Here is a 14,596-nt window from a genome sequence, read left to right on the forward strand (position 1 = left end):
AACCTGCTGGCGTGACTGAGCGAATCCAGAAGACTACTAACCATTCCACTTCTCCTGATCTGCCACTGTCAGCTGACCCCCTCTTTCTTCCTGGTACTCTTTATCCCTCTCTTTCTGGCTAACTGCTTACCCTGTGTTTCCTCTACTTCCCTTCAGTTGTTCCCCTGTGCAATAGATCCAAAAAAGAAAGAAACACTTTTACTGGGAATTTCTTTTTCTGACATTTTTCTGTTCCAAAGTGCAGCCTTGGGACGAAGAGAAGAAAATAACTAAATAAAGCATGACAGAGCAGTCACAAAGTGCCCAGATTGGTTTTATTCACCCCCAAACACAGTAGCCCCACTTTACAAAGTTTGCCCCTGTGAAGCACAACTTTAGTTTTCTTGTCTTTCTTTGAACAGTATTGTTTTCCCTGGGTGGGGAAGTGTACCATTCCTGGAGGTACTGCAATACCTAGTTGATGACGGAGTGATAAATATTTAATGTGATCCTTTTCAGCTGTTTTCCTTATTTTAGTTTATAAAATGTGTACCTCGGTTCTGTGTTCAGGGATGTTGTCTTTTTAAACCATACTTCTCACGTTTTGTAAGGATATACGCAGTAAACATTGAAACGAGTCCCTTCCGGGCCCTGTAGTCATGTCCTTAACTTTTCAGGTAAAAACACTTATTGATTTCTGACTAATGAGTGTAAAAGTGTTAAGGTAACCATGTTGTTCTGCTTACGTTTCACATGCTTTACTTAATCTTGCATTCCTTATGAGGGATTGATTTTTGCAGGATATTACCTTTTTTTATTTATTTTTTATTTTTTAGACAGCATAGTACTCTTGTCTGGTGCATAATTTGAATTGAGTCGCATCCAGGTGTTTATAGTGGGGCACAATTGGGTTGTAGTTGAAGGTAGTGAAGGTTTCTCTCAGTGAGACAGTATGGTGTTCAGTGAGAGGATTTGACACTATGGCCAGTGCTGCCGAATTTGGAACTGAGGAGTTAGGTTCAGCCTTCATGAACAGTTCACCAGACCACTGTCCCAAGGGAGTACACTCCCATGCTAGACATTAGAAAGCCCAGCTAGACATCAGAAGCCCTGTGTCTTAGCACCTTGAAGGCCTGTCCACTACAATCCATACTGAAATTCACCCCCAGTCTTGTGGGCAGGCCTACGAAGCAGCACACCCTAGAGCAACAGTGACCGTGTCACTGAGGTCACAGGAAACTTGAGGCCAGTCTGCCTCACCCATTAGTACCTCCATTAGCCTTGTTTCAGCACGAGTAGTGAAATTCACCAGGGATCGGCCAAAGCAGGATTTGCACACACACCAAACTAAGGGGCATATTTGCAAGGGAATGGCAAAGTTAGAAAATGTTAATAATTACATAAAAAAGATATGTATATTGTTTTAGGCTATGAAATAAAATTTATATTTGACTGATGGTGTGTGTTCCCCATCTACTCCTTATTTCATTTACATGATATTTGAGCACACATTTTATATACTCTAAAATGTATCCTGTATAAATGTAATATTTGGTTGAGAAACTATACAGCTCAACACAAAAAATAATGTTTGTTTTGGGCGGGGGGCACCAACAAAGATTGTCGCACAGGGCGCCACAACATCTAAAGCCGACCCTGCACATGTGGTTGCAACTGAAGAGTGGTGAGTCCTTGTTGGGTTATAGAATGAAGTTAGGTTTAGCAAGTAATCAGGACATTTTACCCAGAAAGCTTTGTGAACTGTCCAGAGAACTTAAATTAGATCCTTTCTTTGGCCGGTAGCCAGTGAAGGGCATTCAGGCCAGGTTTGATCTGTGTCTATTTACAAATATAAACACACATCTGGTTACTGGTTCTTAGTGTCTTTGTAGCCTAGCAAAGAGTGGTTTCCAGTTCCAGAGTTATAACTGACAAGTATAGACGGTGAGCAGAAATGGTCCCTGCATTTGTAAGAAACCCACTTTATGCATATAAATTCCACAAGTCCTTATTTTGTAAATTAGGATTAGGATTTTGTATTCACAAAGACTTGGAGACCATCACCCTGGGCATCACTCACTCAGAACTGTTGTGTGATACCCAGGTGTTCCATTCTGTCACCAAAGCATCAGATCTTTTCTCTCACCACCTACAAAAAGCACTACTGGGACCTCTTCATGGAAGTTACAACCAACCCAGCTGAGGTGTTATCTCCTCGGCTCTTTCTCTTCACTTACTCATAATGATTTTTCAGATATCTCAAAATCATGTGGATGTTCAGCTCTTCTGAGGACCCCTGCCCAGCCAGTATCCTAAAAAACATGCTATTGTCTCCCTCTGCAACATCATCTTTCAGAACCACTTTAAACTCTTCCCTGGACATTGCCAATGTCCGTAATGAGCTCAACCTACCCCAAACCTCTGCTGAAGAAAACATGTCTAGACCCAGCACACTACAACCGGAACACTTTATAGGGAAACTGATCGACAGAGAGGCGCTCAAGCAAATATGAGAATTCGTCCAATCCAGCTGCTCCCTATAAGACGTCCAAACATGATTTCGCACTCGTCACGGCAATTTGGATAACCTCACCGGACCAATCACGAGAGCAGGCCTCGTGCATTAGCCCTCTCGTTAGGGTGACCAGACGTCCCAGTTTTCCCAGGACGGTCCCCGTTTTTGGAGAATTGTCCCCGTGTCCCGACACTTTTCTCCAAGTGACTCAAATGTCCCCGTTTTCAAACAGTGTCCCAGGTAAACACAGAAATGTCCCTGTTTTTCATTGTTCCGGTTGAGCATGCACGCTCATGCTCTCTTTGCACTGGCATTTGCTAGCCTGTGATGTTTTATTGATTTTTGGCAAACATATGCTATAGTCCTTAAAAGTGTAAATGTAATAAGAAGTGCTAATGCTGCTGTGTAAAGAAGATGGGTGCCAATAAAAGACCTCAGATTTCTTGTCCGTAATGCCTCATCTCGGTCTGTGGAGGGGTCAAATAATCCTACATTTATGTCGATGGTTACTGCAAACTGTAGTCCTACTTCTATGTCAATGACCTGTCCCCGTTTTTTTATTTTGAGAATCTGGTCACCCTACCTCTCGTCAGCATTTGTGCACACAGTGCTGTGTGAATCGGCCAATGTGTTGCACCGTGCAGCCTTTAGACACTTCAAACGTCATCCCCTCCCTAGCCCCGTTACACAGCTGAAAGCGTTCAAACATCACCCTTCATTTGAAAATGTACGCACCGATGTACTCGCAGGAAAGAAGAGCTAACAACTGGCCGATCGATGCACGCTTAGCATTTTTAGACATGCAAATGGAAGAAAAACATGCAGTAAGAATTCCAGTCACGATACAAATTTGTATGCATAATTAATTCGAAAGAAGCAGGTTACAGAGCCTTCTGAATGAAGTAAAGTAATCATACTCGAGGGATTATGGCAGAAAGTGGAGTTAATATCATTGCCTTCAGTATATTTAGCTTGTGCTCTGTCATCCTTCTTTTGTTAGGCTAAATCCTAAGTAAAGGTAAAGGCTTTTGGTTTTGTTTGTTCAAGCCTAGGAGATGATTTGGCAAAAATGTCAGCGGGTTATTCTTTTACTCTGTTCTGTGTTGTTCCACCGGCCTGCATGATCAAACAGCTCTAACGTTACATTTCTTCTTCAAGTCAGACTCGAGGGGCTAAATGTATTACGGCCTTTTAGAAAGTGTGTTTGAAGAAACCCAAGGTTATGAGAAGCTTTTCTGAAAAAAGAAAGATAGTACTTTGTACTAAAAATTGCATCACGCTCGAATTCATTCTGAACTACCGGTAGAACTGTTTTCAGAACGATTTTTTTTTTTTTGCTTCGAGGCATGGCTGATTTAGGAACGAAATGGCACGTTATCTGTGTGTGTGTGCACACGCACGCACACATATATAGTTGTTGTGTTGTATTTTGTTTCTTTTGTGCCCGGTTTCTTTTGTTGTGTTATCATTTAGCTTTGTGTCATGTTATTGTGTTGTATTTTGTTGTGCTCTGAAATTACTTTAGAAATGGCAAGAACTGCTACTACATTTCCGGATGAGGCTGCACGTTCCTAAAGTTAGAATGTCAAGCAACCGTTTACTATAGGGTGACCAACTGTCATGGGTGCAAATTCAGGACGGTGAGCGTAAAAATTCAGGACAAAGGGTAAACATTCAGGACAAAAATTCAGGACAGGGGGTCAAAATTCAGGACAAATCTTCGGGACAAAAGGTAGGTTTTACAGACACATCAAAGGAGGTCGCGCAATAGTATATAAGTAATCCCATTTATATCCAAACATATTCATCCATTTGCAAACCTATCCATTGTGTAGCCTTTCAGCCATCATTTCACTCATCCATCCCTCCACCTTTTCACCCTATCCATCCGTACACTAATCCATTCACTCTTCCATCCAGCCATTTACCCTTTCACCCATCCAGCTATCCTTTCACTTACTCATCCATCCAGTCACTCATCCTTTCACCCATTCACCTTTTCAGTCATCAATCCATCCTCCCTTTCTCTCTTCATCGACCCTTTCATTTAGCCATCCTTCCTTCCATCCATCCACCCACTTATCCATCTACTCATCCACTCGTGAATCCATCCATTGACCCTATCACTCATCCAACGTTTCACTCATCCATCCACCCATTCACTCACCGATCATCCACCCTTTCACTCATCCATCCATCCTTTGGCCCATTATCCATCTATTCACCTTTTCAATCATCCATTCACCAATCCACCCATCCATCCATCCCTTCACTTACTCACTCGCCAACCTTTTCATATTAATTATGAGCTGAGCCTTCATCTGCAGAGTTTCAGACAGAAGAGGCCCATCAAAAATGTCACCCTTGCTTTAGTTCCTAAAGCAAGGGGTGGGGTGGTGGAGGGTTCATTATGCCCCTGCAAATAGGCAATCTGAAAAAGTGGAAGGCATGAGTCATGCATGATGCAGTGCTAGGACTTGAGGCGACTGTGATATGGTGTTGTTTCCAGGGCTTTAAGCGGGATGAAAAAAAGGGGGGGGGTCGTCTCTCAAAAGGGGGTGTTTGATGTAATTAAGGGCGGGGCTTAAAACAACTAAGCTAAAAATCTGTGTTTAGCATAGTGTGCCACTGGACTGGTATTTTGCCTCTTCTGTCATTGTATCCAGATATATAACACAAGTAACGGTACACCTACAACAAGCCTGAAGTATTTGCTTTGTCAGTGGTTGTTAGATGCATAAAATAAAAAATGCAGCAATCATGGCTTTGTTTAATATAATATTGAAACTGCACTTTGCTAAAATGATGAGAGTGAAAGAACTCTAGCCCGGGCCCCTTCTTTTCAACTTTTTTCACCAGCTTCTTCGAATGAACTGGATTCTGTAGCAGCCTGTTCGTGTTTGCACATTCCTATCATCTAACAAAATGCGCTGCCCTAGACCAAGGCAGGAAGAGTCCCACCGCATGCGGTAACACTTCAGAAGGGCCCATTGTCATTCTGTATGTGGCAATCATCAGCCCCATACAGAATGACAATGGGCGGGGTGGGGCTGCTCTAGTGCTCCGAGGAGAAGTGCGAGGCGCCAGCATCAAGGGGCTCGAGGCTTCTCGCAGGGAGCAGTGCTGCTCCCTGTGATGGCCAAAATTACGGACAAACGGCGTCCGTTAAAAGTATCCTCACGGACAACGGACATGAGGCCCAATTTACGGACTGTCCGTGAAATTTACGGACGGTTGGTCACCCTAGTTTACTACTGTCTAAGGTGGTAAAATACCTCTGCTCCAGTTCTTCAAATATTTCAGACACCAATCAGCCTACATCTGTGGCAGAGGTCATGGTTATTATGTTATTAGGCCTACATTGTCACCAGCAGGCTTCAAAACACTATACAATTACATTTATATTTGTTTTGATACAGATGTCAAAGAAGTACATTAAATATTTTCACCATACTTAATAATAATTACAACACAAAGGAAAGGCAAAATGTTTGCACCTTACTTGGTAGCTAAAAATGATTAAAAAAAATATAGCAGTTCATTGTCAAATATGGGACAAATACATAACTTGCTGCCCCTATAATTTTCAAAACACACAACAGGTGATGGGAGGAATGCTTGCAGAAAATCTAGTCACTGGAATTTCCTTGGGGTAGCATTTCAACCCATTGTTCTTTTGCCTACCATGCAACCTTAGAATAGACCCCGCCATATGCAAATCAGTCTTGGGCCTGTTCTAATAGGAACAGTCCAGCACAAAATGCTAAGTCAGGGCCTCTCTGAATGGAACTCAAGCAACCCAAGGCAGGGTCACCCTAATTGGGGCTCCTCAGTCCAGTGTACCTTGGTTCCAGTGGCACAGTTAATAAGGGACCAATGTGTGGGCATACCCCTGGCCACTTACGTCAGGCAGTACATGAAACACATAAAAGGTGATGGAAGGATGCTTGCACAAATTGTTACCACTGGTAATCCTTTGGGGTAGCATTACAACCCATCGTTCTTTAGTCCACCAAGCCACTTTCGAATACACCAAGCCATATGACAATTAGCCTTGACCTTGCTCCATTAGGAACAGTCGAGCCAGATCTGCTAACCCAAGTCCTCTCTTGTTTTAAGGTTCAACAGGGCCCATGCTTAAACACCTCCATTTAAAATACACATTTAAACTTGACACCTTTTTAGATGGTGACTTTTTACATGCTTTGCATGTACATAATAGCATACTTAAAAAGTATTCTGCTCGCAGCACATTTCTTCATAAGCATTTTTATCATGACATTTGTAAACTCTGTCCAAGGCTAAGGAACACTGAGCATGTTGCCCTTTGCCTTGGTTGTCTGGTTAGTGCCTAGTCTGAATCAGAAAGACAAACAATTACATCCACGTTGCACCTCTGAAACAGTGCGATTGGAACAGGGCTTTGATTATCTAAACCACTTCTTAGTTACATTCATCAGAGGAGCACTTCTACGGATTATCTTAGAACGCTTGCCTGTGACTGAGATGCAGCCCTGTTGACTCACATCTCTATCCTGCAAAGGATGGCAGCCTCTTTTTCACCAAATTGGCTTCCTGATACATTTTACACAGGTATAGAGAGTTGGGTTGTTCCAAAGGGACTGACAGAGGGTACTCCCACTATACTCTTGCTAGTCTAGGTAGTATTAGATAGGAGTATAAATATGATATATTCGCATATATTCATCTAATCACCGTTACATCATAAAGTTTGTATTGTTTATCTTTTTCATCATTCTTGTAACACTGGTTAAAATGCTTTGTTTCCTTATGCTAATAATTCCAGCTCGTGTTTTTTACACCAGGATACAATTGCTTCAATAAATGTTTAAAATTCCATTTCATATATTTCTTGTGTCTCCCTTTGAGCAATCAGACCCCCCAGGATATAGCGGCATGGATTAGCAAATTTAGCGGCACAAATATGGAAATTTAGCGGCACAAATATGGAAATTTAGCTGCATATTTGCGGCACTTTATTTTACTCATAATCATTCATTCTCAGCCTTACATCAATGGAAACTCTTTTAGCATAGTATTCCGCTTTGAAGTAGGCAACCTGGGATATGGAACAGAGGAAGCAGCCCATAGGTGAAGGCTGTTATCCCTTGAAAATGCAATCATCCATTTGCTTTAGTATAGGTTCTGAGGGTATTATCTTGACTTATACTGGATGCTCCCTTGTGTCTGGACAAAGCTATACCTCTGAAGAGCTCAAACTAGAGCGAAACATGTGGGCACCCTACAGAGCCAGAAACAGGCATGCTGTGACAGTAAAAAGTAAAAACATGCAGGCATGTACTGTCTTCAAATATAAAACTAGACCAACTAGAATGAAGGAAAACCTCAAATAATAATTGTCTGACAGTTGAAAATTTTAAAAAGCTCAAACGGAACTCCACACTCAAGAACAAAGCCTCAAATGTAAGCAATGAGCTCTGTCCACTAAGTCCCACCATGAACGTGCACAGTGCTATTTCATGTTTAGCAACAACTGGATCCAAACTCAGCAAAACATCCTAGCGAGCATTCTGACTATCTTGATCACAAAATTATTGAACGCACAGAAAATCACTTTTCATAAGTCCAACAATCAGGAAATAGGTAATGCAAAGTGGATTCACCAAATGACTCTACGTCCCATCTTAAAACATCCCTTCAATGAAATGTGATGAAGCAAATAAAAACTCCAAGATCATGCTCTAGAGGAGAATTACAGAAATAAAACAGGATAAACATGTAAATGAATGTGCCAAACTAACGCGCGCAATGTCAACACACAATAAAAAGGGCATTCTGGACCCTGGTTGGAGAAGGCTCTAGATCTTATCTACAGCCCAATGACCTGTACATATCAAGAAAATAATGGGAAGTCCATGTAAAGTCCCTTTACAAATCATCTGTCATTGCCTCGATTAAATCTCTACCAGACTTACATCATATCCAACCAATACTAAGGGGAAGACAGTATATTTAATCAAAAACTCCAATACTGCTAAAACTGCGGGCCCAATCGGTATTCCACTAGATCTTGTTAAACTTGATGCACAAATCTGGAACTCTGTATTGGAGCAGCTCTTTCTTCATGTAACTATGACTGGACAGGTACCTACATCACAGGATAGAGCTGGTGCTGCAACGCCCCAAACGAGGCCTGGTATGTACCAATGATAATGATATGCATCAGGACAAGAACTATGGCCGCCCAGGTTAGAGATATTTCATAATTTCTTTTTCGCGGGCACTTTTGTAAAAATTGCAACATTTTTACGAAAGTGCCGATTTTGCGGCCACTTTTGTAAAAATCGCAACATTTTTACAAAAGTGCCGATTTCGCGGCAAACCGCGTAATCGAGAAATCGTGAAATCCTGGAGGGTTTGCCTAAGTAGTAATGAAAGGGTTGATATGGTTCCACAATTTCCTTGTGGAATAGAGTGGTCATGTTCTGAGGTTGCAGACACCCTCAGGTACCCTGGAAGGTTAGGGGTCTAGATGGCACACAGTGAGCTAGCTAGGCACCGGCTACAACATTGTTTTTACGAAGATAGAATCCATGCACTTTTGATCCGAATAAAGAATTTACTACCCAACCACTGAAGACTCTTGACTCACCTGGATTGCATGAATATAATGCTGTGATTATATGGTGTAGATTCCATAAAGAACATTGTTTTTTCTTGTTTATCATACCACATAGAAATAGATCCTTCACACTTATGTAGAGTGCTGGACATTGTGTAAATTCTGTATGTTTGAGATTTTTTAGTCTCAGGGAGACCTAGGGGTCTGGATCTCCTGTCCGTAGCACCTTAAAATTAAGAATATAAACGTGACACTAGTGGATAGGTGCAATATCCTATAGCCTCAAACCCCTGTGCTTGGTGTACATAATTCTAGCTAGGAATTGAGTCAACATACTCTTATGATGTGAGTGGACTCAGTCCCCATATTATGACATTTATTTTAGCCGGATTAATAGTCCTACTTGATTTGTAGGAACTGTATGACACTCTGAAGCAGAACACTTATAACTCAAGACAAGGTTTGTCCTAATTAGGGCTTTTCAGTCAGGTGGAGCTTTATTCCATAATCACAGTAAACAAGGAATCCACATCTGGGACTACCCTTGGCCAAACATCAAGCACACAAATAGTGTGGAGGAGGACTCACCATCGCACACAAGACCACCCTTCGACTCTCCACCTCCAACTCGAGCGACCCCCCATTCCAACACAGAACACCTCCACTTCCAGTTCCAGACCAACCCCAGAACCATGCTACACGAAACCCTCACCTACAGACCCCTCCGGAATGTTTTCCCAGGCCGCAACCACCATCACCGACCTTGTTGCACCCCACACCATCGCCATGATGGACTACATCCTACTCTGAGACCTGAACTTCCACCTGGACAACCCCAGCGACCCCGGCTCCATCACCCTCCTAGACAACCTCTCCAACCTGGGACTAAAGTAGCTCATCACCACCCCTATGCACAGGGCAGGACACACCCTTGACCCTGTTTTCACAGGAGGGACGAACATCAATTTCAGCCACATCTCACAGCCCCTCTGGACAGACCATCACTCTATTCATTTCACCTTCAATGCTCCCACCGCACCCAAACCCCCCCATCGCCTGCCTCAAAGGAACTGGAGTAAGATCACAGAGGAGCACCTTAACACCACCCTCCTCTGAGACCCACCATGCGCCACGACCAATGCCAACTCCACAGCCAAGGAATTTCACAGCTGAATCTTCAGCTGCGCTGACAAGCTTGCACCCCTATGCCACCCTGCAAAACTACACCCCCTGAAAGCAGCCTGGTTCACTACTGAACTGCAAGAAGGCAGGCGCTACTGCAGACGCCTTGAGAAAATATGGGAAAACCGTAAAACCACGGAAGACCTACTCCGCTATCATAGCTTTCTGAAGGGATACCACCAGCGCATAAGAGACATCAAGCAGACTTTCTTCATGAACATAATCGACACCAACGCAACCAACACTAAACAACTCTTCAACGTCTTAGAGCAACTCACCAAACCCCCCCACCGAAGCCACGGATGTCACACCATTGAAGGAACTATGCCACAAGCTCAGCTCCTATTTCCATTCGAAAATCAAGACACTCTAAGAAAACTTCAGTGAACAGACGCTGACGCCACCCCCCTCGCCACCACCACCGACAAAGCACTGACCATCACAACTTGGAATCCTTGGAAATCGAACACACCAATATGACCATGAGGAACACCCACTCAGGAGCCCCTACTGACCCCTGCCCACTGTACATCAACCACAGGGCTGCCGCTGCCATCGCACCCGAACTAGGACGTACCATCAACGGCTCCTTCGAGTCCGGCATCTTCCCAGATGCCTGGAAGCGAGCAGAGGTCAAACCCCTCCTTAAGACGCCCACGGCCGACCTGACAGACCTGAAAAACTACCGGCCCATCTCTCTCCTCTCCTTCGCCATCAAAGTAACCGAAAGACTCGGAAACGCCCAGCTGACATCCTTCATCGAAGAGAACTCCATTCCAGATGCATTCCAGCCTGGCTTCCGCAGCAACCACAGCACCAAGACCACCATTTTCGCTGCCACCGATGACATCCGCATACTACTTGACCAGGGACATACTGCAGCCCTCATCCTACTAGAGGTCTCCGCAGCTTTAGACACCGTATCTCATCACACCCTCACTGCCAGATTGCACGATGCTGGAATACAAGGAACCGCCCTCTGCTGGATCCGTTCCTTTCTCCCCAGCAGAACCCAGAGGATCAGACTCCCCCGTTCCTCTCCGAACCCACAGAGATCAACTGCGGAGTACCCCAAGGATCTTCACTCAGCCCCACACTTTTCAACATCTACATGGCCCCCCTCGCCACCATCGTCAGACAGCACGGGTTTAGCATAGTATCATAGGCCGACGATACCCAGCTCATCCTCTCTCTCACCAAGAACCCCGAAGACACCAGACTCGGCTTCCAGCAAGGAATGAGGGATATTGCAGCCTGAATGAAGAGCAGCTGCTTGAAGCTTAACTCAAGAAGACCGAGGTCCTCATCCTCGGACCCTCCACCTCTGCCTGGGACAACACTTGGCGGCCATCCGCCCCGCGGGAACTCACCCACCCCGACTGACCATGCACAGAACCTCAGCATCATCCTCAACTCCTCCCTCACCATGACGCGCCAGATTAACTCCGTCACCTCCACCAGTTTCAGCTGCCTCAGGATCCTCCGCAAGACCTTCAAATGGATCCCCCGATTGCAGAAGAACCGTCACACACGCTCTCATAACCAGCCAACTGGACTACGGCAACACCCTCTATGCCAGAATCAACAGAACTCTCCTCCACAAGCTCCAAACTATCCAGAACGCCGCAGCCAGACTCGTCCTCAGTACCCCACGGCACAAACACATGACCCAACACCTGCGAGACCTCCACTGGCTCCCCGTTGAGAAGAGAGTAACCTTCAAACTGCTCACCCACACCTACAAATCCCTACTCAACATCGGACCCAAATACCTCAATGAGAGAGTCTCATTCCAGGTACCCAAGAGAAACCTCCACTCCACTCCGCTGACCTTGCCCTCCCCGAGACCCCCGCATCCGCGGAACCAGAGCAGGCGGAAGAGCCTGCTCTGGGTGGTAGCGCACTTTATAAACCCCTGATTAATTGATTGATTGATGAGTGGATGCTTACAATGGGGCTAACCACTGGCAATCACCAGGATATTAATCCAACCCATTGTTCTTTTGCCCACCATGCCACCTTAGATTAGACTCTTCCATATGCTGATCAGTCTTGACCTTGCTCCAATAGGAGCAATCCAGCCCAAACTGCCAAGTCAGGTCCTCTATGAACCGGGACACAAGCAACCCAAGACTGGTTTCACCTGGATTGAGTCTCTTCAATCAGTTGTAGCTTGGTTCCAGGGCCACAGTGAGGAAGGGATCCACATCTAGGCATACCCTTGGCCACTTAAGGTGGTACATGAAACACACAAAAGTTGATGGAAGGATGTTTGCAATAACTCTAACCACAGGCAATAACTGGGGGTAGAACTCCAACCCATTGTGTACTTCAGTGTAATGTCCCTATCATGTTTGCACAAAAAAGTTTATGACACATAGCACAGATGCTGAACTTACTTTTTTATGAAGATCAAGAATCACATAAACATCTACGATCTACTCTTGGAAGCAGTATGAGTCTTTACCTTGATCACAGAAGCTTAGTTAAGCAACCCTCCCATGTCAAGAAGACTTTCCACGTGAATACAGCATTCGCAAAAGTAATCGCACCAGTAAGACATGCGGAAACTTAGCTGTCCTCTTTAAAAAATCTTTAAAATAATTTGCATTGAAGATTTCACCACGAATGATTGGAAATCCAGGTCAGCAAGATGCTAAACCGACTCCAGCCTTTGCATTCACTTTCCTCCTCATCCACAGAATATCTCCAAACAATGAAACCTTTAAGGATTCTTGATTGGATACAGTGATAAAACTCTTGCTAACTCACATGTTATAACTATATGTATTACATTCAGATAATCCCTAAATTAGAGAACCCGAAGAAGCTTAGAACCGCTGCTGACCATTTAACAAACCTCTTCAAACTCAATGCTTTAATAGCAGAGTCTGAATGTGGACACCGGAAATTCTAGGACCCATCAAGGAATTAGGATTTCACCAACAAACTAAAAATGAGTGAAAAAACATGGGAATTACAGTAGAATCAGCCTTAATAATAATATCATAGGTAGATGAAGTAACAAAGATGATATTCTGGGACAGAAAGGAGGCCTCTGCAATTCCTGTGGTGTGGGGGGGGGGGTGGGGCACATGGTTCCTTGTTTTGGAGGGTGCCCCCTCAGCTCTTTAGCCACGCCATTGCATGCCTGGCAGAATGCGTGCCATGTCATGGAATAAAAAATATTTAAATACTCGGGAGAGCCACTCTGCTTTCCCAAGCAGAAGAAAACACACAGAAAAGTAAAAGGGGGAGAGGATGTGCCCTAACGGCTAGTGTGGTCGGCCTCAAATCTGGCGAACCAGGTTTGAGTCTCAGCAACAACGCTCAACATCCTCTGATTCTGGGCAAATCACTTAATTTCCCCGGTTTAACAAAAATGAATGTGTCCTTATGTGACGCAACCAGTGCTCATATAAAGCACTCAGGCCTTGTGATTGTGGGCGCAGTCAGCGGCGTTGGGTGCACCTCAGACTGCTGTCCAGGCTGGCAGGGCAGGAGAGGGCGGGCGCTAATGACATAATGGAGTTCAGTGAGGGGCTGCATCTGGGACAGCACTTAGCACCACATCTCTCCTTGTGATTCCTAATGTAATGCACACATTATTTGTGGCCAGTTTTTATGCCAAAGTATGATATAATTAGCATGTGCAGGCAAAGTTGAAATGTAAATGTAAATGTATAGGCATTTATATAGCGCACTACTTACCCGTAGGGTCCCAAGGCGCTTCGACCGCTGCAAAACCCTTCCTGGCTTCCCTGAGAGATGGTCCCTTAATGGGTATCTCCAGGGTGAGACCAGGCATCCCCGGCGGTCGGGTGGGGCCGTTAGTGAAGATGAGGCAAGCTAATGCCCAGAGTTGCCGAGTGTGATCGCTGATCAGAGTGGGCACCGAGGCGAGAGAATTATCGAGTCCGCTGACCCTGGTCCAGAAACCTGCCGCGCCGGGAATCGAACCCTGGTCCCGGGCCGTCCTCTGCTCTCGGGTCTGCCACCTCTAACCAGTGAGCCACACTACTTCACTCATGGAAAAAGTGTAAGCTGCCAAATTTGTTTGCGCTGTCTGAAGACTTTGTGAGATGGTGGCAGAGAGTGGACCAACAGGCCCACTGCCTGCTGTCTCCGAGGCCACAGTCACAGAGAGCCACACCCTTGCATGGTGAAACCTTCTCCTTAGGGGTTCCAGGTCGCCATTCAGACACTCTGTGAACTCGAATGCTGGGACAGAGGTCTGCTGTCTCCTCTGGGGCTCCATCCCAGTATTTGCTAGTTTTCATATGGAGTCACAATCTGATTCCTGCCCCATTACTAGT

The sequence above is a fragment of the Lissotriton vulgaris genome, chromosome 6 (genome assembly GCF_964263255.1).
Source record: "Lissotriton vulgaris chromosome 6, aLisVul1.2, whole genome shotgun sequence".
NCBI classification, from domain to species: domain Eukaryota; kingdom Metazoa; phylum Chordata; class Amphibia; order Caudata; family Salamandridae; genus Lissotriton; species Lissotriton vulgaris.